General features: G+C 35.5%; 1 long non-coding RNA gene across 1 annotated transcript in view; it reads left to right on the top strand.

Moving 5' to 3' along the window:
- The window catches only part of LOC144367039 (uncharacterized), an 85,249-nt gene that overhangs the window by 12,723 nt on the left and 48,191 nt on the right, over positions 1 to 24,335 (top strand). Inside the window, exon 2 of the long non-coding RNA XR_013426245.1 lies at positions 11,226 to 11,319. This is a non-coding gene — a long non-coding RNA (uncharacterized LOC144367039). The remainder of the gene's footprint in view (positions 1 to 11,225; positions 11,320 to 24,335) is intronic.

Genomic DNA, 24,335 nt, shown 5'->3' with positions numbered 1-24,335 from the left:
ATAAGGAGATAGGGCAAGAATGAAATATGAACAAAAGCAACCACTGCCCATAGTTTGTGATCCACAGAGCAAGAGAGGAAACCTTGGGAACACCTGAGTTGAAAAGAGTTGGATAGAAATAGTGCTGTCCCATAAGGCAAGGACTACTGAAAGGTGTGTGTGTGTGTGTGTGTGTGTGTGTGTGTGTATGACTGAAGGTTAGAAAGGTGAGATGGGTGTGTGTCACACACATATACCCTCTGTGTGTCTATATTGGGAAAAAAATCTGTATTTATTTATTCAGTTATTTTTATTTATTTGCATTTTATATTTATTGAAATTGATGATATCATTATTGTCCAAAGTCCATAGTTTGCATTAGGATTCATTCTTGATATCTTACATTCTATGGTGTTGCCTAAGTGTATACCATCATAGTGTCTCATGGAGTATTCTTACTGCCCTAAAATATCCTCCATGATTTACCTGATCATCCTTTCCTCCCCTCAGTCTCCTGACAACCCTGATCTTTATGCTGTCTCCATAGTTTAACCTCTTTCAGAAAGTCAAATATTTGAAACCAATAGCCTGTAGCGATTTATTATTGGCTTCTTTCACTTAATAATGTATATTTAAGATTATTCCATATCTTTTCATGGCTTAGTGGCTCAGTTTTTAATGTTACTGAATAATATTCCATTGTCTGGATATACATGTGTATCTACTTACCTACTGAAAGATACCTGGTTTGCTTCCAGTTTGGGCATTTTTGAATAAAACTTCTATGAATATCTATGCACAGGCTTTGTATGGACATGATTTTTCAACTCATTTGTATAAATACAGAACCACAGAGTGCAATTGCTAGATTGCATGGTAGGAATATATTTAGTTTTATAAGAAAACTGTCAAAGTTTCTTATAAAGTGATTGTGCCTTTTTGTATATTCGGCATGAATGAGATCTACTGGTAATCCACAACCTTGCTGGCATTTGGCTGTTGCCAGAGTTTCATATTTTAGCTATTTCAATAGATATATAATGGTATTTCATTGTTTCAGTTTGAATTTTCTGATAGCACATGATATGGAACATCTTTGCGTGTGCTTATTTGCCAAGTGTATATCTTCTTTGGTGACATGTCTGTATTTAATTGGATTTTTAGAGTGAGGTTTTTTTAAGACATAAACTAGATCATGACATTCTCTTGCTTAAAGCACTCCAGTGAATTTGTATTATACATAAAATAAAATACAAACTCTTTTCTTTGAATATATTCTCAACCTATATTCAATCTGGATCCTGCCTAGCCTTCAGCAACAATTTGTTAATTCTCAAGGCACAGTGGCTTTCATTCTGTTCCTAAAATTCACCATTGCATCCTTACCCATGGCTAGGATTGGAGCAAGATTACAAAGTTTAAAGAGGCAAGGTGTTCATGCTTTGGGAGTCTCCCTGCCCTGACAACCCTGGTAGTTAGTGCTCCTTCAGAGTCAGCTGTGTGAGGTGTAGAATTCACAGAGACACTTATTCTTGGTAACATGGAAACACAGATCAACTCTTGGGAATGGACACTTCCTTGCCTTTGACATCCTTAGCATCTTGTCTCCTTCACTCTTGTCCTTGTACACTGTCTATTTGCTGTTGTGTCTCCATCTCTCCTTCCTCATGGCCCCTTCTCTGCCCATTTCTTTTGACTGGGTCTGTAAGTTTCACATCTCATTTCAAATACAAAGTTTTTTTATCCCCCATTGTTCTCTCAAGACACACTCATATTGTGTACCATCATGGTATCTTCCTTACTTTTTCTTTTTTTCTTTGCTTCAAATGCCTCTCACCACTAGAAATTATCTCCCCCCCCCTTTATTGCTTGTTTAGGTATTCTTCTTCTTGTTCTCTCTTGCTTTTTGGTCTCCTGTCTTAAGGTTAGAAAAGTGAGATGGGTAAGCTCAGGACACCAAATTGGACTACTGATTTCATTGAAGTGATGGTTTCAAATCCTGAAATTCTATCAGCTAATTTGGAGCCGGGGCTTTTCTGTCCCATATCTGTCCCAGCTGTATTCAGATGTAAGGAATATCGCCTGGATCTGGACTGGAACCACTAGGGAATCAGCAGTGGTTGCAGCTTTGAAAATGGCAGGGTAAGAGCAATGGAGGGAATCTTCATCTCACTCAAGAGAAGTCTAGTGGGTGAGAAGCAGGAGGAAGAAACTAAGTTAAGAGAACAGATAGAAATAAAGAAATCAATAAAAGAGAAACATATAGCCAAGTTATGAAATCAGCCTAGATGTCAGTCATCAGATGAATGGATAAAGAAAATGTGGCATATATACACCATGGAGTTTTATTTGGCCATAAAGAATAACAAAATTAGGTCATCTGCAAGAAAATGGGTGGAACAGGAGACAAATTCTGAGTGAAATAATTCAGTCTCGGAGAGAGGAGTGTCATGTTTTCTCATATGTGGAAGCTAGAAGGAAAACAAAACAAAACAACATAAAAAGAACTCCATGAAATTAGAAGAGAATCCATTAGGGAAAGGCAAGAGGATCTGGGGAGGAATGATGGATTGATGGGAGGTATTAAGGTATGAAATTGATCAAATTGTTTTATGTATGAACAAATATGCCACAGTGAAACCCACCATTCTGTATAATTAATATGCACAAATGAAAAAAGTCGATGGAAAAAAATAGGTAAAATATCTTGAATAAAAGCATTTCAAATAAAAATTTGATAAAAACAGGAACAGAAAAGAAAAGAAAAGAAAATAGTGGTTAAATATTTGAGTCCCCTCAAAGCAAAGACAACTGTACCCTGTGTCCAAGAGAGGCACCCAAGGCTTAAGTGGGAGAAGTGCATCTCTTTCACTTTCTATGCTACAGTTCAGGGATTGTATATGTATTTCCCTGCAAAATTAAATGTCTGCACAACCTAGCTCTATATTAAGAACCTTCAGAGACCCCCAAGTCTTAAAAAAATTGTAGAGCTGCCAAAATATGTACCCATTCAAACTTACTTAAAAAGGGTTCGTGTTTTATTAAATATAAGAAATTGAAATATGACTAAACTAGAAGAAGTACTCCAAAATTTTTCTCAGGATGATTTTTAAGTTGAAACTCTTCTTTTGATATAGTTAAACATTTGTTTGCACTTGTAAGAATGATACAGGAAAAATCTTGTGTGTTCTTCAAGTAGTTTTCTCTGTTAACAATACTTGTAAAACTATGGTTAAACATCACAACCAGGAGATGTCAAGTTGGTCCTTCAATCTGATTCAATGTTCTTCACTTTTACTTGAATTATTTTTTGTGTGCAAATTCAGGGCTATACAATTTGATCACTTGTAGTTTTGTGCATCCACCACTACAGTCAACAACGAGAACAGTTTTATTATTACAATGATTGCTCATGTTGCCTTTTTTTTTTTTCCTGACCACATTGTAGTGGGTTTGAAAAATCTGGAGGCTGATCAAGGGAAAGAACATGACCACAAGGCAGTTGACAACACAGAGTTCATTAAATATTGCTTTGACAAGGTTTTGATGGGTGGGCAAGTCCCTTACTGTAAAAGACAAGAAACTAGGGGTATTAATATACAGAGGCCTACCCAGAGGGAAGGACAGAAAGGGAACTTCCAGGAAAAAGTGGAATTCCAAAGGGTTTATATGTCCAGATCATATCCCTTAGTAGCACAGAGAGGAGTCTCTAGTTCCCAGAGCTCTGAAAGACAGTGGTGGCTTGCAATCATTATAGCATGAGGGCTTATCTTATCTATGACCAACAGATGTTGGATGCAGTATGAAAAACAGGCAGGCTCTAAAAGACTCAAAATCTGCTTATCTGAGTTACATTTAAAACCACTGGATGTGTAAAATTTTGAATTTGGTGCTGGCAGGCTTTTGAGCTAGTGAGTCTTTTCGATTTTGAAGATGTAAATAACTTACCAATATACAGGCGCCATTTTGTCCAGCTCATTTATGTCAGACGTGTGCTCTTCCTTCTTACCACCACACTTCCCACCTCTGACCTTGGCAAGCACTAATCTACCCATCTAATCTTGTCTATTTCTCTTTGAACATTTCACAAAATTTCTACAGGTATAATTTTCTTATATGTAAAACTTTGAAATGGACTCTTTCACCCAGCGCTAATCAGTGGAGGTTCATTCAAGTTCAGTTTTGTATCTCTAGTTTTTGTTTCTTTTTATTGTTGAGTAATAATATTTTATGATAAGAATGAATCAAAGTTTGTCAAACCATTCATCAATTGAAGGATAACTAGATTATTTCCAGTTTTTACTTAGTGTGATTAAAGCTATTAAGAACATTCATGTATAGGATTTTGTGCAAACATAAACTATTTACCTGGAATGAAATAGCATGTAATTAATGGTTCATATGGCAACTGTATGTTGGTTTTTCTCCTAAAGAAACTGCTGTGCTGTTTTCCCAGAGTGGCTATAACACTTAGTAGTTCTACTGCAATGTACAAATGATTGTGTTTCTGCATCTTTACTAGCTTTTGATGGTGTCACTAATTTTAGCCATTTTGATAGATATCTGAGGATGTTCTTTGTATTGCTGATAGACTTTATTTTTAGAGCAGTTTTAATTTCACAGCAAAATTGAGCAGAAAGGACATAGTTCACATAAACCTCTGCCACCTTACACACATAGCTTCTTGCACCATCAACATTCTTTATAAAAGTAGTACATTTGGAGAAAAAGATTAACATTAACCAGGGATGAGAGGTGAGAGGGAAAGGGAGAGAGAAGGGAAATTGCATGGAAATGGAAGGAGACCCTCATTGTTATACAAAATTACATATAAGAGGATGTGAGGGGAAAGGGAAAAAAAACAAGGGAGAGAAATGAATTATAGTAGATGGAGTAGAGAGAGAAGATGGGAGGAGAGGGGAGGGGGGATAGTAGAGGATAGGAAAGGTAGCAGAATACAACAGTCACTAGTATGGCAATATGTAAAAATGTGGATGTGTAACCAATGTGATTCTGCAATCTGTATACGGGGTAAAAATGGGAGTTCATGACCCACTTGAATCAGATGTATGAAATATGATATGTCAAGAGTTTTGTAATATTTTGAACAACCAATAATAATAATAAGAAAACAAAACATAGCATCATCATCCAAAGTCCATAGTTTACATTAGAGTTCACTGTTGGTGGTGTAGATTCTATGGGTTTCAACAAATGTGTCATGACATGTATCCACCAATGTAATATACATAATCAATTCTCTGTGTTCTTCCTGTTCATTTCTTCTCTTGACCTCTGGTAACACTGATCCTTTTACTGTTTCCTTAGTTTTGTCTTTTTCAGAATGTCATATATAAATGTCATCATTCAGTATGTAGTCTTTTAAGATTGGCTTCAGTCATTGAGCAATATGGTTCTGTTAGTAATTAAGGTTCTTCCATGTCTTTTCATTGATTGATAGCTCATTTCTTTTCATCAGTGAATAATCCATTGTTTGTATCCAGCATAATTCATTTATCTATTCACCTACCGAAGGACCTCTAGGTTGTTTCCAAGCTTTGGCAATTATGAATAAAGCTGCCAATGTATCCACATGCAGGTGTTTGAGTAGAAATAAGTTTTCAGTTCATTTGTGTAAATTCCAAGGAGTGGGATCACTGAATCCGATGGTAAGAGTATGTTTAGTTTCATAAGAAACTGCCAAACTGTCTTCAAACATGGCTGTACCACTTGGCATTTCCACCAGCAATGAATAAGAATTTCTGTTGTTTCAATCCTTGTCATCTTTTGTTGCTATTAGTATTCTCAATTTTGACCATTCTAATAGGTACACAGTGATATCTCATTGTAATTTTTATTATAGATTTAATTTTCATTTCCATGATAGTATATAAGATAGAGCATATTTCAGATGCATACTTGTGATCTGAATATATTTTTTGATGGCATCCTTTGTCCACTTTTATAAATAATGCTGTTTATTTTGTTTGTTTTTTTCTCTATTTTATTAGTGCATTGTAATTATAAATAATAGCAACAGAGTTCATTGTGACATATTCATATAGGCACGTAACATTATTTGCTCCATTTCATTTCCCAATACTTTCCTCTGCGCTCCTCTTTTCCTTCTCCTTGATCCCCTTCCTGTATTTTTTTGGGAGGGGGTCTTCCTTCAATTTATTTATTTATTTATTTAAATTGGCACGTTACACTTACATATAAATGTGGGATTCTTTGTGATATATTCTTACATGGACTTAGCATAATTTGGTTGATTTCATTCTATAGTTCTTCCTCTTCCTTTCCCCTCCTCCCTTTCTCTCAAAAATCACCTTCTTCTACTCTGTGGTTCTCTCTAGAAAGGATTTTTATGAGATCCTTTTTAGAAAAAATTCCTTATATCTTAATAGCTTCCACATATGAAAGAAAACATTCTAGTAGGTTGTTCATTTTTTTTAATCATTGAGATTTAATTTTTCTTTGTGTATTTTAAATGTAGTCCTTTATCAAATACGTCTTTTGAGAGGTTTTTTTTCATGAACTGTCTTATATCCTCATCCTCTGGACAGTGTCTTTTGCAGTGCAGAAGATTGTAATTTTAATGAGGCCCAGTTCATCATTTTTTTTTCTTTCATGAATTTTTCTTTTTTTTGTATCTACAAAGTGTCATCATACTTAATGTCACCAAGATTTCCTCCATATTATCATCTTTAAATAGTTTAATACTTTTGCATTTTATATTTAATTCCACACTTCAGTGTGAACTGAACTTTTGAAAGGTGGGAGTTCTGTGTTAATACTCATATTTTTCATATGCCTGTCTAGTTCTACCACATTTGCTGGAAAAAACTATCATTTTTCTGTATATTGTCCTTTCTCTTTTGTCAAAGACCAGTTGATTATAGTTATGTGAGCCTATTTCTAAACTCTTTATCCTGTTAGGTTGGTCCATTTGTCTCTTCTTTCAACAATACTACACTATCTTAACTACTGGAACTGTACAGTAAGTCTTAAAGCTGGGGAAGTATTAGTTCTCTGAATTGTTCTTCAGTATTGAGTTGACTGCTCCATGTCTTTTCACTCTCTATATAAATTCAAGAATCAGTTTGTCAATATCCACAAAATAACTTGCTGGGATTTTGATTAAGATTGTTCTGTATTTGAAGATCAAGCTGGGAAAAACTGACACTTAATATAGAGTCTTTCTGTTCATAAACATGGGGTCTTCATTTTTTAATCAATTTTTTTCATTAGTTTTTTAAATTTCCCTTATGTAGATTTTATACATATTTAATTAGATTTAAACCTAAGGATTTAATTTTTGAGGATACTAATATAAACAGCAATGTGTTCTTGAATTCAAACTTTATTCATTTGTGTTACATAAGAAAATTAAGTTTACATACTAACCTTATATCCTGAAACTTTGCTATAATCACTTTTTAGATTAGGAGTTTTTTTATTGTTATTGTTGTTATTGCTGTTCTTTTGTATTTGGTACATTTTGTACACCTAACAGTATAATATAGGGCTATTTATTATGTGACCCACAATGTACTTTTTGAAGACTTATAAATTGAAATTAATATTTTCTCTTGTCATTCTGAATATACATAAACAAATCTGACTGACTGTTTGAGTCAATCAATGTGCAGCTTATTTTACTATATGAGTGCAACTGTCTGTTTATTATTTTTTAGTTACATATAACATCAGGATACACTCTGACGTTATCACAAAGGTGTGGAACTCAGGGCGCTCCAATACAATCTCCAGTTTCTCTCCCTTCACTCCACTTATTCCTTTCAATTCATTTATAGTTTACTTTTTAAAAATACAATACCTTTGTTTTATTTATTTTTATGTGGTGCTGAGAATCAAACCAGGGCCTCACATGTGCCAAGCGAGTGCTCTACCACTGAACCACAGCCCCAGCCCATATAGTTTACATTTTTTAAAATTAGTTTCCTGTGGATACAGCTGATATTGGGACTCACTTGACACATCTATGCATGCACATATGAAAATTCCATCAGATGCCTTCTTCTGCTCTTCCCTTTTACACTCTCTTCTTCTTCCTCCACAATCCCCTCTGTCTACTCTTTCCTTTATTTTGATGAAATTCCCTCTCCCTATTTTCCCTCTCCCACTCCTTTTTTATCCCTACTTCCCCCTATTTTGGATTAATTTCCAAATATCAGAGAAAAGTTTCATCTTTGATTCTTTGAGACAGGCTTATTTCATTTAACATGATTGTTTCCATTTCCATCCATTTACCAGAAAATTTCATAATGTTAGTCTTCTTTATGGCTGAGTAATACTCCATTATGTATAGATATTGTATTTGGTTATAGGACTATTCAGGTCATTTATTTTATTTGATTGAGTTTGTTAGATTGTAATTTTCAAAGAATTGATTATTTATTCTAAGGTGTTTAATTTATGACTGTAAAGTTTTACAGTATTTTTTATTATTCATTCAATAAATGGAGACCCTATATTGATATCCCATATTTGATTCTTGATATTGATGATTGGTATCTCCTTATTTTTTTTCTTTTATTTTTTGTGTGACTTACCTAATAGCTATCAATTTTATTAATATATTTCAATTAACCCATTTTTTCTGCATTTTTCTTTATTTAAAAATAAGCATTTGTAAACCAAAATTAAACAGAATCATTTAAAATTAATTTTTAGCCTCATTGATTTATGCTCTTAACTTTGTTGTTGTTTTGTTTTCTGCCTGCTCATTTAGTTCTTTTTATTGTTTCTTGAAATACAAACATAACTTATTTAAACTGAGATTTTACACATTTTTAATGGAAGTGTTTAAGTGCTATAAATTTCCCTCTTGGTGCTGCTTTAACAGTCTTCCACAAATTTTAATATATTGTGTCTTCATTTTTCTTAAGTTATATGTATTTTTATTTTCCTTTGAAATTTCTTTTTTTGATCCATTATTGTTTCAAAGTACATTGTTCAATGTTCAAGTGTTTTCAGATTTTCCTCCCTCTCTCTCTCTCTCTCTCTCTCTCTCTCTCTCTCTCTCTGTGTGTGTGTGTGTGTGTGTGTGTGTGTGTGTGTCTGTCTGTGTTTGTCTGTCTCTCTACCTGTCTCTCTCTCTGTCTCTCTTCCTTTTGTGATGAATATTGAGCCCAGGACACTCTATCACTGAGTTACATCCCCAGCCTTTTAAAATATTTTATTTTAAGACAAGGGCTCACTAAATTGCTAAGATTGGCCTCAAATTTGTGATCATCTTACCTCAGCCTCTTGAGTCACTGGAATTGTAGGCATAAACCACTATACCCAGCAAAGATTTCCTGTTTTCTTTTGTTATTGATTTCTAAATTGATTTCTTTATGGTTATGGAACTATATTCTATATGATTTTATTTTTTTATGTTTGCTGAGTTTGTTTTACTGGTGGCGGATTCACTTGGTGAACACTCTTTGGAAACTTAAAAAAACTATGTAATTTGTTATTATTGAGTGAAGTGTCCAATAAATGCTAATTATCTTAATTATCTTTTTTTAATTGATAAGATTGCTCAGTTCTATAACTTTGTAGTTTTTTGTTTGATAGTTCTATCAGTTCCTTAGGATAAGGTAGGAGGATAGAATGTTGAGTAGAATGTTGATGTTCCCAGTAGTGATAACTGAAAAAATTAATACTCAATTTTTTTTTTTTTGCTTATCACTGTTTTAGGGTATATTATACACATCCATAGTTGGACTATTGTATAATCAGTCACTGGTCATGCTAACAAAAACAAATTTCAGATTTCTAATTTAGATTTCAGTTAATGGCCATAATAGAATTCTGCTTTTTAACAAAATTAAAAAAATTTTTTTTTCTTGGATTAAATAGTAAGAAATCTTATTTCTTTACTATTTCTAGTTATTTTAAGGATTTTTAAAATTTTAAAGGTTTTCAACTAAAATATTTTGTTATACTGAACATTACCTCAATAAATAAGATTAAATTTAAAAGATTTTACTGAAATTGCCCAGGTATAATTATTTAGAAATAATCTAGCATCTTGTATGCCATGTCAGATTTCATACATACCTATATATCTAAACTTATCCATTGGTATTCACACCCACAGTCAAATTTTGTTTTTCTCCAATTGGTATTCACAATACTTTGCCATTTGGTAAAATGTTTAACTTTCATTCAAATAATACATAACTAAATTTGAAACGGTTTTATATTTGACAATCAGTGAATTAATTATTATGTTTTAAATATCAATATGGTAAACTTTTATCTAATCAAAGAAAATATTATGGTTATTAATCTTTGAAATTGGGGTTTATTAGATACAATGTTTCAAAGTGGTCTGGGTGCAAGTGGTGCACGCCTGTAATCCCAGTGGCTCAGGAGGATGAGACAGGAGGATTTAGAGTTCAAAGCTAGCATTAAGCAACTTAGTGAGGCACTTAGTAACTCAGTAATACCTAGTCTCTAAAAATGGGCTGGGGATGTGGCTCAATGGTTGAGCACCCTTGTGTTCATTCCTCAGTCCCCCACCCCCCAAAAAATTATCAAACAAAAATTTCTTGGGACTGTGGATTTAACTCAGTGAGAGAGTACTTGCCTAGCACATACCAGGCCCTGGTTTTAATCCCCAGCACTGAAGTGAATAAATAATTAAATAAGCAAAATAAAGTGGCATTCTTCATTATAATGATTTATTCCCAAGCTTAGCACACCTTAATTATTTAATGATTATTCTATTGAGTCTAACATGTATCACCTAATGAATAGTACACCACTAGCACATGTCATTGTGTAATAAGTGTTTTTTGATGCTAGTTATTTGCAATATAATTCAATATGTACTAATATATGGCCCACTACTAATTACTCTACTTTGATGTAGTCACATAATTATGTTTCAAATTTGGTCCTCCTTATGATTATTGGCATAATATTTGAAAACTCACACACTAGTTAGTGTTCTATTTTGACCAAACAAAATCCAATGTCAACTTACATTTATCTTATACTTTGCAAGTTCTCCTCATTTTCCCAATTTAAATTGAACACAATTGTTCCTTATGGGGATTATTTCCATTATCATTAATAGAATGTCCCGAAGTCAACAAAAGCAGAAAGTCAGGTACTCTTATGTACTCTTACCACCACAAAACCAAAAATCGTCCTAAACTAAACCAAACATATTGAACCCATTCAGTTTGCTATGTTTTTATGTGTCCCTCTTTTACTCTTTATAGATGTCATTAGCCCAGCTTGGAAAGAATTATTTATGACGATTGTAGCTGGAAGCAGTGGTGCACACCTGTAATCCCAGCAGCTCGGGAGGATGAGGTAGGAGGATATCAAGTTCAAAGCCAGCTTCAGCAACAGCAAGGTGCTAAGCAACTCAGTGAAACCCTGTTTCTAAATAAAATACAAAATAGGGCTGGGGATGGGACCCAGTGGTGAAGTGTCCCTGAGTTCAATCCCTGGTGCAAAAAAAAAAAAAAAATGCTATTGTGTTCTAATTATTTGGTTAGTTTGGTAAAAAGAGAGATATTGTCCCTGACTTTAAATTATTGTTTTGATGGAAGATCATATAAGATATATCTAAAACTAACTAAGAACAGAATTATATATACAAAGGTGCTATGGAAGAAGGAAAGAATAGTTGCTCATAAGAATATCAAGGATATCCTCCCTGACCCAAATGACAGTGAAATTTATGAAAAATGAGCATGAGTGAGCAAAGGAGAGTGAAATAGAAAATCTATGACCTGAGCGAAGAAACATGGCATGTTCACGGAGTTCAGTTCATTATATCTGGGAGTGACAAAAAACAAAGGAAAGACATGTTTGGAAAGAGAAATAGGGAGCAGTTAGTGCACTGTGTTAAAAGATATTCCTCCTCATTTCCAACCAAAACAAAGTCTCTGTCAGTTTAAATTTGGGAGTTTCGATGCAATATTTCCATTAACAACCAACAGAATCACTTTGGCGGAATATGAGGACAGAGGAGGAAGAACATTGCACAGAATTGCATTTGAGGTTATGCTGATACTTGGGTCAGAGGAAACAGGGTTCCATACTGCAGCACATGGAAAGCTGGTTGGGTGGTGAGAAGATGGCAGATTCAAGAATGTGCAACTGATGAGAAGTGTTAGGTGGGAGGAGGAGATAAACCAGGTCTGAGTAAATTAGTGAATGATAGTGCCATTTGCTATGACCAAGAACATTATGGAAGCAACAGTGTGTGGAGAGGAGGGAGGGGAGGAGTTGAGTTATGAAAAGTCATGGAGAACACTGACGATTTGGAAAAGGATTGTAAAGATAAAAGTATTTTGTGTTTATTTCCATCAATAAATGATAAATAATTGTTCCTAAATCGTGAAAATCCATGAAATATGAATTCCCAGGGTGTTGAAAGGATGTACGAATTTTGGCAGCAAAATACTCTCTTCTCTGGAATTCCAGGAACAAAGTGGTTACATTCAAAGCTGCTTTTTTTCATATACTGTTGAACCCATTATTTTCTTACCTGCCCCCCCTCCAACTGTGTATATAGACTCCTTCCCCTACCATTTCCTGTGTACACTCTACCTATTTATCCTAATCTCTTTCTTTTCTCTCTCCTTTTCCTACCTCCCTTTATTTTATAAATTTAATATTTTCTCAGCTTAAATTACCCTAAAATCATAAATATTTTGTTTCTGATTAATTATTTATTACCCACACCCACATGTGCAAATAACTGACCTAGTCCCTTCTTCATCTACTTTTTTGGCTAACTGATTTTAGCAAACATCTGTTTTGTAATACGTGTTTAAAAATCAACTTTATAAAAAATAGCAAACTGGTCAGAGGAAAGTAACCTCTGTTGCATAAAAAACACTTATGTTGGTAATTAGCCAGACATTGTAAAATTGCCATGTTACAGGGCCCATCTTTCTTACTCTGTTGGAACAGTTGTCCAGTGCACACATTAATAGGATCATCAGGAGGTTTTCTCCCCTAGTGTTCCTCTTTACTTTGTAGTGCAACCTGTTGACCTTCAGGCCCTTTAGTACTAAGAGAAAGAGTCAGGATAATGTGCAGCACTGCTTTTCAGGACTGGCACAATCATAGTAAACAGCTGCATGTATAAAGCATAATAAGAGGGAGTCAGATCTCTCACTGCTTTAAAATACTTCTGGAGACGCTTGAAAGTGCCTCAGAAATGAATCAAATGATTATATTTCTTTTTAGAAGATCCTTTTTTTACACTGGGTAGTACTTTTTGTATAAGGGCAGTGGTGTCACACTGCCTAGGTTTAAACCCTGGCCTCATCCTTCACTAATTGTACAAAGCTGGGTAAGTACTAAAATTTTCTAAGCGTTAGTACTACTCTATAATGTACAAGTGTGGATGAAAATTGTTTTAAAATTTGTAGAATTACTGTGTGATTCAACAACACTGAGTGAGTCCTTAGCATCTAACACATAGTCTTTATTTGATACATTTCAGCTATCACTTATGGAGAACATTTTTATTTCCTAAATATATTAAACTTAATATTCTAATACTCACTGCACTCTCTTAAGTAGGTTTATTATTATTTGAGCAGATATGAAAACTGAGTTGAAGTGATTTTAGTAACTTTTTCATAGTCAATCAGACAGTAAAATGTAGGTCCAACAACTGAACCCAGGTAAGCCTTAGTCTGTAGTTAATATTTTCCTTTATCCTCCCAATATCTCGGGGATATAGAATGTAAGTCCAAAATACTTTGTAAATAATTTCATTTGATGACTTGGAAGATAAGTGCATGTAATAATTTTGTTTTCTTCAAATGACCTATTATTTTACTGATAATTTCTAGTAACTAAATCTACCCGGTGGTCAATGATAAGTAGCTTCTTCACATTTTCATGCATTTTTAAAAATATATAAGATATTTTGAATGCCTCAAATATGGGAAGCAAAGAAACCTATTCTTTCCCTCTATCATACATACCAGATTCATGTCATAGTCAATGTTGAATTCAGTATTGTTGGGATACATTTATTTGGCAAATGAACAGTTGCTCAATTTATTTTGTTCTTGTGATAATACACCAGCAGTCAATGGACATTAGTTGTCAGGGGACATTTATTTTATTTACTTATATGTGGTGCTAAGAATCAAACTCAGTGCCTCACGCATGCTAGGCAAGGGCTCTACTGCTGAGCCACAACCCCAGCCCCAAGCAGTCTTTTCTTTAGAGTCTACTCATCTACTTTATTCAAAATTTAATCCGTTTCTGCTAATAACTACATGTGTAAGCATTCAGACAATGAATAAAATTAGAAGTCTTCATGTTCCATTTAGCTGAAGCTGAAATTGGAATAGTTAAATGTATCTGGGAAGTTTGAATATCTATAAAACGATTTTATGTTTTTTAGTGATGCAGAAAGAACCTAAGAAACTTTGTGAGAACGTATTTTTTTTATTGGTTGTTCAAAACATTACAAATATCATGACATATCATCTTGCATACATTTGACTCAAGTGGGTTATGAACTCCCATTTTTTACCCCAAATACAAATTGTAGAATCACATCAGTTACACATTCACATTTTTACATAATGCCATATTAGTGACTGTTGTATTCTACTACCTTTCCTATCCCCTCCTATCCCCCCTCCCCTCCCCTCCCATCTTCCCTTTCTACCTCATCTGCTGTTGTTCAATTCTCTCCCTTGTCCCCCCCTTTCCCCTCACAACCTCTTAGATGTAATTTTGTGTAACATTGAGGGTCTCCTTCCATTTCCATACAATTTCTCTTCTTTCTCCCTTTCCATCCCCCCACTCATCTCTGTTTAATGTTAATCTTTTCCTCATGCTCTTCCTCCCTGTTCTGTTCTTAGTTGCTCTCCTTATATCAAAGAAGACATTTGGCATTTGTTTTTTAGGGATTGGCTAGCTTCGCTTAGCATAATCTGTTCTAATGCCATCCATTTCCCTGCAAATTCCATGATTTTGTCAATTTTTAGTGCTGTGTAGTACTCCATTGTGTATAGATGCCACATTTTTTTTTTATCCATTCATCTATTGAAGGGCATCTAGGTTGGTTCCACAGTCTAGCTATTGTGAATTATGCTGCTATGATCATTGATGTGGCAGTATCCCTATAGCACGCTTTTTTAAGATCCTCAGGGAATAGTCCGAGAAGGGCAATAGCTGGGTCAAATGGTGGTTCCATTCCCAGCTTTCCCAGGAATCTCCATACTGCTTTCCAAATTGGCCGCACCAATTTGCAGTCCCACCAGCAATGTACAAGTGTACCCTTTTCCCCACATCCTCGCCAGCACTTATTGTTGTTTGACTTCATAATGGCTGCCAATCTTACTGGAGTGAGATGGTATCTAAGGGTGGTTTTGATTTGCATTTCTCTGACTGCTAGAGATGGTGAGCATTTTTTCATGTACTTGTTGATTGATTGTATTTCCTCCTCTGAGAAGTGACTGTTCAGGTCCTTGGCCCATTTGTTGATTGGGTTATTTGTTATCTTATCGTTTAATTTTTTGAGTTCTTTGTATATTCTGGATATTAGGGCTCTATCTGAAGTGTGAGGGGTAAAAATTTGTTCCCAGGAGGTAGGCTCCCTATTACCTCTGTTATTGTTTCTCTTGCTGAGAAAAAACTTTTTAGTTTAAGTAAGTCCCATTTGTTGATTCTAGTTATTAACTCTTGGGCAATGGGCATTCTATTAAGGAATTTGGAGCCCAACCCCACAATATGTAGATCAGAGCCAATTTTTTCTTCTATCAGACAAAGAGTCTCTGATTTGATATTAACCTCTTTGATCCATTTTGAGTTAACTTTTGTGCATGGCAAGAGAAAGGGGTTCAGTTTCATTTTGTTACATATGGATTTCCAGTTTTCCCAGCACCATTTGTTGAAGATGCTATCCTTCCTCCATTGCATCCTTTTAGCCACTTTATCAAATATAAGAAAGTTGTAATTTTGTGGATTGGTCTCTGGGTCCTCTATTCTGTACCATTGGTCCACCTGCCTGTTTTGGTACCAGTACCATGCTGTTTTTGTTACTATTGCTCTGTAGTACAGTTTGAAATCTGGTATTGCTATACCTCCAGATTCACACTTCCTGCTTAGAATTGCTTTTGCTATTCTGGGTCTTTTGTTTTTCCATATGTTTTCATGATTGCTTTATCTATTTCTACAAGAAATGCCATTGGGATTTTGATTGGTATCGCATTAAACCTATAGAGAACTTTGGGTAATATTGCCATTTTGATGACCTTAGTTCTTCCTATCCATGAACAGGGTACATTTTTCCATATTCTAAGATCTTCTATCTCTCTCTTTAGGGTTTTGTAGTTTTCATTGTATAAATCTTTCACCTCTTTTGTTAGGTTGATTTCGAAGTTTCTTATTTTCTTTGAGGATATTGTGAATGGAGTGGTTTTCCTCATTTCCATTTCAGAAGTTTTGTCGCTGATATACAGGAATGCCTTTGATTTTTATATCCTGCCACTTTGCTGAATTCATTTATTAGATCTAGAAGTTTCTTTGTAGACCCTTTTGGGTCTGTTAGATACATTATCATATCAACCGCAAATAGTGATAATTCAAGTTCTTCTTTTCCTATTTTTATGCCTTTAATTTCTTTTGTCTGTCTAATTGCTATGGTTAGTATTTCAAGAACTAAATTGAATACAAGTGGTAAGAGATTGCATCCCTGTCTTGTTCCAGATTTTAGAGGGAATGCCTTCAGTTTTTCTCCATTTAGGATGATGCTAGCCTGAGGTTTAGCATATATAGCTTTTACAATGTTGAGGTAAGTTCCTGTTATCCCTAGTTTTTCTAGTGTTTTGAACATAAAGGGATGCTGTACTTTGTCAAATGCTTTTTCTGCATCTATCGAGATGATCATATGGTTCTTATCTTTAAGTCTATTGATATGGTGAATAATATTTATTGATTTCTGTATATTGAACCAACCTTGCATCCCAGGGATGAATCCTACTTGATCATGGTGCACAATTTTTTTTGATATGCTTTTGTATTTGATTCGCCAGAATTTTATTGAGGATTTTTGCATCTAAGTTCATTAGAGATATTGTTCTGTAGTTTTCTTTCTTTGAAGTGTCTTTGTCTGGTTTCGGGATCAGGGTGATGTTGGTCTCATAGAATGAATTTGGAAGAGCTCCTTCTTTTTCCATTTCTTAAAATAATTTGAAAAGTATTGGTATTAATTATTCTTTGAAGGTTTTGTAGAACTCCGCTGTATACCCATCCGGTCCAGGGCTTTTCTTGGTTGGTAGTCTTTTGATGGCTTCTTCTATTTCTTCCTTTGTTATTGGTCTGTTTAAATTGTGTGTGTCCTGACTCAATCTAGGCAGACTATATGACTTAAGAAATTTATCGATATCTTCACTATCTTCTATTTTTTTGGAATATAGGGTTTCAAAATACTTTCTAATTATCTTCTGTATTTCTGTGGTGTCCGTTGTGATATTGCCTTTTTCATCTCGTATGTTAGTAATTTGAGCTCTCTCTCTTCTCTTTGTTAGCATGGCTAAGGGTCTGTCAATCTTATTTATTTTTTCAAAGAACCAACTTTTAGTTTTATCAATTTTTCAATGGTTTTTTTTTGTTTCAATTTCATTGATTTCCACTCTGATTTTAATTATTTTTGCTCAAAATGCCTTGCAGTGCTGGTTGTCTGGCTGCAAATTCTTTTAACTTTTGTTTATCGTGAAATATTTTAATTTCATTGTCAAATCTGAAGCTTAATTTTGCTGGATACAGTATTCTTGGTTGGAATCCATTATTTTTCAGCGTTTGAATACGTTGTTCCAGGATCCTCTCGCTTTCAACATCTGTGATTAAAAATTAACCGTTATCCTAATTGGTTTACCCCTGAATGTAATCTGTCTCCTTTCTCTTGTAGCTTTTAATATTCTCTCCTGGTTCTGTATGTTGGATATCTTCATAATTATGTGTCTTGGAGTTGGTCTATTACGGTTTTGAATGTTTGGGGTCCTGTAGGCTTCCAGGATTTGGCAATCCATTCCATCTTTCATCTCTGGAAAGTTTTCTAGGATTATTTCATTTAATATGTTGTCCATTTCTTTGGTTTGAACCTCTATACCTTCTTCTATCCCAATGACTCTCAAGTTTTGTTTTTTATGACATCCCATATCTCTTGGATAGATTGCTCATGAGATTTAAGCATCCTTTCTGTGTTGACAATATTCTTTTCAAGTTGATAAACTTTTTCTTCATTATCTGATGTTCTGACTTCTACTTGATCAAGTCTATTTGTAATATTCTCATTTGAGTTTTTAATTTGGTTTATGGTTTCCTGCATTTCTAGGATTACTGTTTGATTTTTTTAAAAATCTCTATCTCCTGGTAAAGCTCATTCTTTGCCATTTGAATTTGTTTGTTTAATTCGTTTTCAAAATATACTTTCATTGCTTGCACTTGCTGTCTCATGTCTTCTCTATTATTCCATTCCATCTGAGTTAGGTATGCCTTGAGTTCTTTCCCTGTCCATGTTTCTGATGCTTCTAGGTCCTCCTGTAGATTTAAGTTGTCCTGCATTGTTTGTAATCCTTTTTTCCCTTGTTTTTTCATGTTGTTCACGTTACTTTCCAGCTCTGTTTGACTGCTGTGTTTCTGCTCTCTCCTATAAATTTGTTTTGGTTTTGTATATCTCTGTTGTCTCTCCTTTGTGGTGGTAGACTATGCCTAGAAATGTTGTGCTTTATTGTACTTTAAAGCTGATTCATTCAATTTATAAAAGGATTCCGGATTCTGTATGCATATAGTGATTTGTTGTTTGTTCTTAGGACTTTATGTTTAGGTTAGGTGCTATGATGGTATGAGGGTTAGTATGTCTTGGCTACTTTAGAAGATTGCTCTACTGAAGGGGGATACTAACAGGCAATTGGATCAGGGTGTTGGTAGTATCTAGGTATTTAGGAGCCCTATAGACAGCCTTGAAACATTCACCTATTTGCATTTAGACAATTACACGTAATGGAAGACTTAATGCTTGGGATGAAAGTTGGGGGGTAGGGGAAGGAAGATGTTTTTAAAAAGAAAGAAGGAGAGAGAGATAGATAGATTAGAGGAGAATGGAAAAAACAATAAAACTTGAAACAGGAAAGAAAGAAAGAAGGAAAAGGGGAGAAAAGAACAAAGAGAGAAAAAGAAATAAAATAAAATTGAAGTCTTAGAGATCCATTTTCTTCTCTTCCAGTAGGCTGAGCTGTGCCCTCTGCGTGGAGCTTCTGCCCTCTACCTGCCAATAGCAATCCCTGTAAGGTGGCTCCTGAGAGTCTCTCAGTCCTGTTAGTCCAGAGCTGTTTCACTTCTCTGGCCCCTCCCGCCCTTCCTCCTGCCAGCCAGCCAGCCAGGTCCTGTTCAGAGGCGGTTCCCCAAAGATCTTGTTACACTTGCAGCCCCACCACGTGTCCTAATTCCCGAACGACTAAGCACTCTCTCTGTCATTCATCTAAGCCCCAGTGCTGTGGTGTGGTGATCTGGGGACCAATAGTTTTAATTTTTTGGGACCCCTTTGGTGGGCATGCCCCTGGAAACTGGCGGCTAAGACCTTGGGTGTCTCCGTTGGTGGTAAGGGGAGTTGGGGATTGGGAATCCCCTCTGCTTCCCTACAGACACACCCCCAGGGATATTCCTGAGGTTTCCTGGCTGCTTGTATCTGGAGGGGGTTGGAGTCACACACCTGCTAAAGTGGATTCCACTGGGAAGGAATTCCATAGGCCAAACTCCAGTGACGTCACCTCTCTGCTATGGCGGCCCCCCCCAGGCTCCTTGCCAGAGTGTCCTGAAGGGAGGGGTGGGACTGGTCTGTCTCTGGTTGGTTTCAGCTCCCGGTTCCCTACTTCATGAAGGCCTGGCTAGAGACCTCTTCCTAGAGTCCCTGCGCCGCACCTGCTGGGCCTAGCCTCGGGGTCTAGCCATGTGGTCGCTGGCGGGCGGGCGGTCTCTAGCCACTCAGTCACGAGGGCAGTGTGCAGGCGGTCGCTGAGTCGAGTCGCGCGGGCAGCAGCTGGCAGGTCCGGACCTGTGCGCTGCGCTACGTGTCAGAGATTCTCTTGTCTGGGGCAAACTGTCACCTCCAAAAATCCTACCAATTGCAGGAAGGTCTCTCTTCAGTGGAATTTTGCCAGGAGCCTCTCAACGGGTAGAATCCAAGTGTATTTATGCGTCTCTCTGCCCCTGTTACTGAGGAGGTACTGAAAGTGCTGCCTCTCCATCTGCCTCCATGTTGGATCCCCTATATTATTTACCTTTCTGAAGTTGTGATCAAGCAGTTTAGATTCCCTTTAGGTCCATGAAGTACTTTCTGTCCTGGTTTCCTGCCGCAGTCTGGCTGGGCACAAAATCAGGAGCCACTCAAGAGGGAACAAACTTTATTTTTGAAACTGCCGCCAATGCCCCTTATGCTTCCAGGAAAATTGCCGACCGACCCACGCGGCGTTCTCCTGGACCCCAACCAGTGTGAGAACTTATTAACTAGATTTACAAATAGCAACCATAGGTTGTTTCTCAAAAAGTGCATTGGAAAGGAAGATTTATACGGATGACTTGATGATAATGAAGGCAATGGCAGCTCATTACAGAGTGTTCCTAAGGTCACTGTGAAGTGGAATGTGGAGCATGACCCAGAGTGTGACTCAATACCACTCAGAGCAAACCTAAAGGGTCAACATATATAACTCCTCAGGCTTTCCAAAAACCCATCCTCAGGTGATGCATGAAGAGTGGACTCTACTCTGTCCAGCCCTTTTCCTTCTCAGCTGAGAATATAAAGCTATATCAGTCATTCCACTCATAATTTTATGACCTTTGGCAAGTCGCTTAGTTTCTGCATGTCTTAGCTTTTTCATTTTTACCTGAAAGTACCCCTGTGTGGATTTGCAAATAAGGGTTCAGGTAATAACCATTAAGAACAGTTTTAATCTATAGTTTATATAGTTCTACAGTGTATGTCACAAATCAATTATTTCTGTGCATAATTACTTTTGTGAATGATTTTAAATTCTAGAGACCCTTATTTGAGAGGGACTTATCTGCCATTTCTCTAAAGAAAATTACAAAAAAAAGCAGACCAGAAAAATGTACATGAGTACCACTGGAGACCCCAGCATCTCCTCTTGGGGCAGAGGGGTCCACTTCTCAATTTGTTTTCTACAAAAAAGATGAAGATGGAAGACATAATTGCAGAGGACAGGAGAATTAAAACAACTTTGCATTTTCTCATCAAATGGAGTTTCATTTGAATTTCACAGAAAGAAGTATATTATTTGGCAAATATTTATTTTTTTGTTACTGAGGATTGAACTCAGGGTCACTTAACCACTGAGTCATATCCCCAGCCCCATTTTATATTTTATTTAGAGACAGGATCTCACTGAGTTGCTTAGTGCCTCACTTTTGCTGAGGCTGGCTTTGAATTCAAAATCCGCCTGTCTCAGCCTCCTGAGATGCTGGGATTACATTTGTACTCACCAGTATCTGGCTGGCAATTATTTTTTCTTTTAAAAATACTAAACATATTTTAAAAATTGAGCTTACTAATGTTTCTGAGGGATCTTTAAAATAGTTTGATACGATTACAATTGCTAGTAAAAAAATGTTTATCATCTTAATACAAAAAATAAAAATCAGAAATGTGAATAAAGTTCACATATATTTAATAAAATTCAATAGTTCTGATATGCACATTTATACCTAATAATTAAATGTTTGACTTTTCTATAGCTCTTTATTGATCTTTATTATCTCTTGTTTCTAATATGGTAGAAATTTATACATATAAAGATACTGATGTCTGTGGTAAATAATGGCCCGCAGGCCAAATCCAGCCCAGCTCCTGTTTTGTTCAGTCTATGAACTAAGAGTTTTTTTCTCTTAACATTTTCAATGGCTAAAAATATCAAGGCATGATATTTCTTTGCATATAAAATTTTATGAAATTCTAATTTTAGTGACTATAGATAAAATTTTATTGGAACATAACTCAGTCATTTCTAGAAGAACTGAGTAATTGCAACAGAGACTCATTGTTTGCAATGTATTCTAGTTGGCTCTTTACAAAAAGTATACTTGACCTCCTGATCTAGGAAATCTTTTCCACATCTAAAATTCCCTATATCTGCTTTTTGTCTTTTGTCTTATTCTCTTTTTAAAAATTTTATTTATTTTTTATTTTTTTTATTGATTTAAAAAATGACATCGGAATGTATTACAATTCTTATTACACATATATACCACAATTTTTCATATCTCTGTTTGTATATAACATTGATATGAAAAATTGTGGTAGACACCCAATTTGAGTGTTCATATATGTACTTTGGATAATGATGTCTATCACATTCCACCATCCTTGCTAATCACCTTCCCCCCTTTCCCTCCCACCCCTCTTCCCTATCTAGAATTCATCTACTCCTCTCATGCTCCCCCTCCTTACCCCACTATGAGTCAGCCACCTTATATCAGAGAAAACATTCAGCATTTGTTTTTTGGGGATTGGCTGACTTCACTTAGCATTATCTTCTTCAACGCCATCCATTTACCTGCAAATGTCATAATTTTATTCTCTTTTATTGCTGAGTGATATTTCATTGTGTATGTATGCCACATTTTTTTTTATTCATTTATTCACTGAAGGGCATCTAGTTTGACTCCACAGTTTAGCTATTGTGAATTGTGCTGCTATAAACATTGATGTGGCTGTGTCCTTGTAGTATGCTGTTTTTAGGTCCTTTGGGTATAGATCGAGGAGAGGGATAGCTGGGTTAAATGGTGGTTCCATTCCCAGTTTTCCAAGAAATCTCCATACTGCTTTCCAAATTGGCTGTACCAATTTGCAGTCACACAAGCAATCTATGAGTGAGTCTTTCTCCCACACATCCTCGCCAACACTTATTGTTGTTTGTCTTCATAATAGCTGCCTTCTGACTGGAGTCAGATGATATCTTAGAGTAGCTTTGATTTGTGTTTCTCTAATTGCTAGAGATGCTGAGAATTTTTTTCATATATATATTTGTTGATTGTGCATTCTCTTCTGAGATGTGTCTGTTCAGGTCCTTGGCCCATTTGTTGATGGGATTATTTGTGTTTTTGGTGCTTAGCTTTTTGAGTTCTTTATATACCCTAGAGATTAGTGCTCTATCTGATGTGTGAGGGTAAAAATTTGCTCTCAGGATGTAGGCTTTCTGTTTACCTCACAGATTGTTTCTTTTGCTGAGAAGAAACTTTTTAGTTTGATTTCATCCCATTTATTGATTCTTGGTTTTAATTCTTTCACGACAGGAGTCTTATTAAGGAAGTTGAGGCCTAATCCCACGTGAGGGAGATTAAGGCTTACTTTTTCTTCTATTAGATGCAGAGTCTCTAGTTTAATTGATCCATTTTGAGTTAAATTTTGTGCATGGTGAGAGATAGGGGTTTAATATCATTTTGTTGCATATGGGTTTTCAGTTTCCCCAGCACCATTTGTTGAGGATGCTACCTTTTCTCCAGGGCATGTTTTTGGCACCTTTGTGTAATATAAGATAATTGTAACTTTGTATGTTAGTCTTTGTGTCATCTATTCTGTACTATTGGTCTACCAGTCTGTTTTGGTGCCAATACCATGCTGTTTTTGTTTCTATTGCTCTGTAGTATAGTTTAAGGTCTGGTATAGTGATACCACCTGCTTCACTCTTCCTGCTAAGAATTGCTTCAGCTATTCTGGGTCTCTTATTTTTCCAGATGAATTTCATGATTGCTTTTTCTATTTCTGTGAGGAATGCCATTGGGATTTTGATTGGAATATTCTCTCTACTACAAATTGTTAAAATAAAAATATTAATATTCTTTCATATAATAATTTGCTTTATTTACTACACATAAATACTAGTGTGTAGAATACTTTCAATCACAGAACTAGATAATGTGAAGATGATAATGTGGTTCAATATTTAACAAGAGAGATGTCTATGGAACCTATAGGACCTGTGCTGGTGGCCCAGGTTTTCACAAAACATTCTATATCCCTTAAAAATGTCATGTAGATACTACTTTGTTACCCAATTTAAAACAGTATGCATTGAAAGAATTAGTACTATGTATTTTTTAAAGTATTTCAGAATTCATATTCTTTAGTCATTAAGACTGGGCATTCTTCCTCATATTTAGTGTGACTATTTAGTCTTCATTGTATTGGTTTTACCTGGTGTTTCTGCCTTAAAAAAATAAAACAGACTAATCATTTTTATTCATTTGGGCTCTAAAGAAAGAAAAAAGTAGTGTTATTAAAAATTATCATGAGTCTACAATTAATAGCAGAGAAAACATAC

Source organism: Ictidomys tridecemlineatus, chromosome 10 (assembly GCF_052094955.1).
Source record: "Ictidomys tridecemlineatus isolate mIctTri1 chromosome 10, mIctTri1.hap1, whole genome shotgun sequence".
Lineage (NCBI taxonomy): Eukaryota > Metazoa > Chordata > Mammalia > Rodentia > Sciuridae > Ictidomys > Ictidomys tridecemlineatus.
This window is presented reverse-complemented; position numbering and strand designations above follow the sequence as displayed.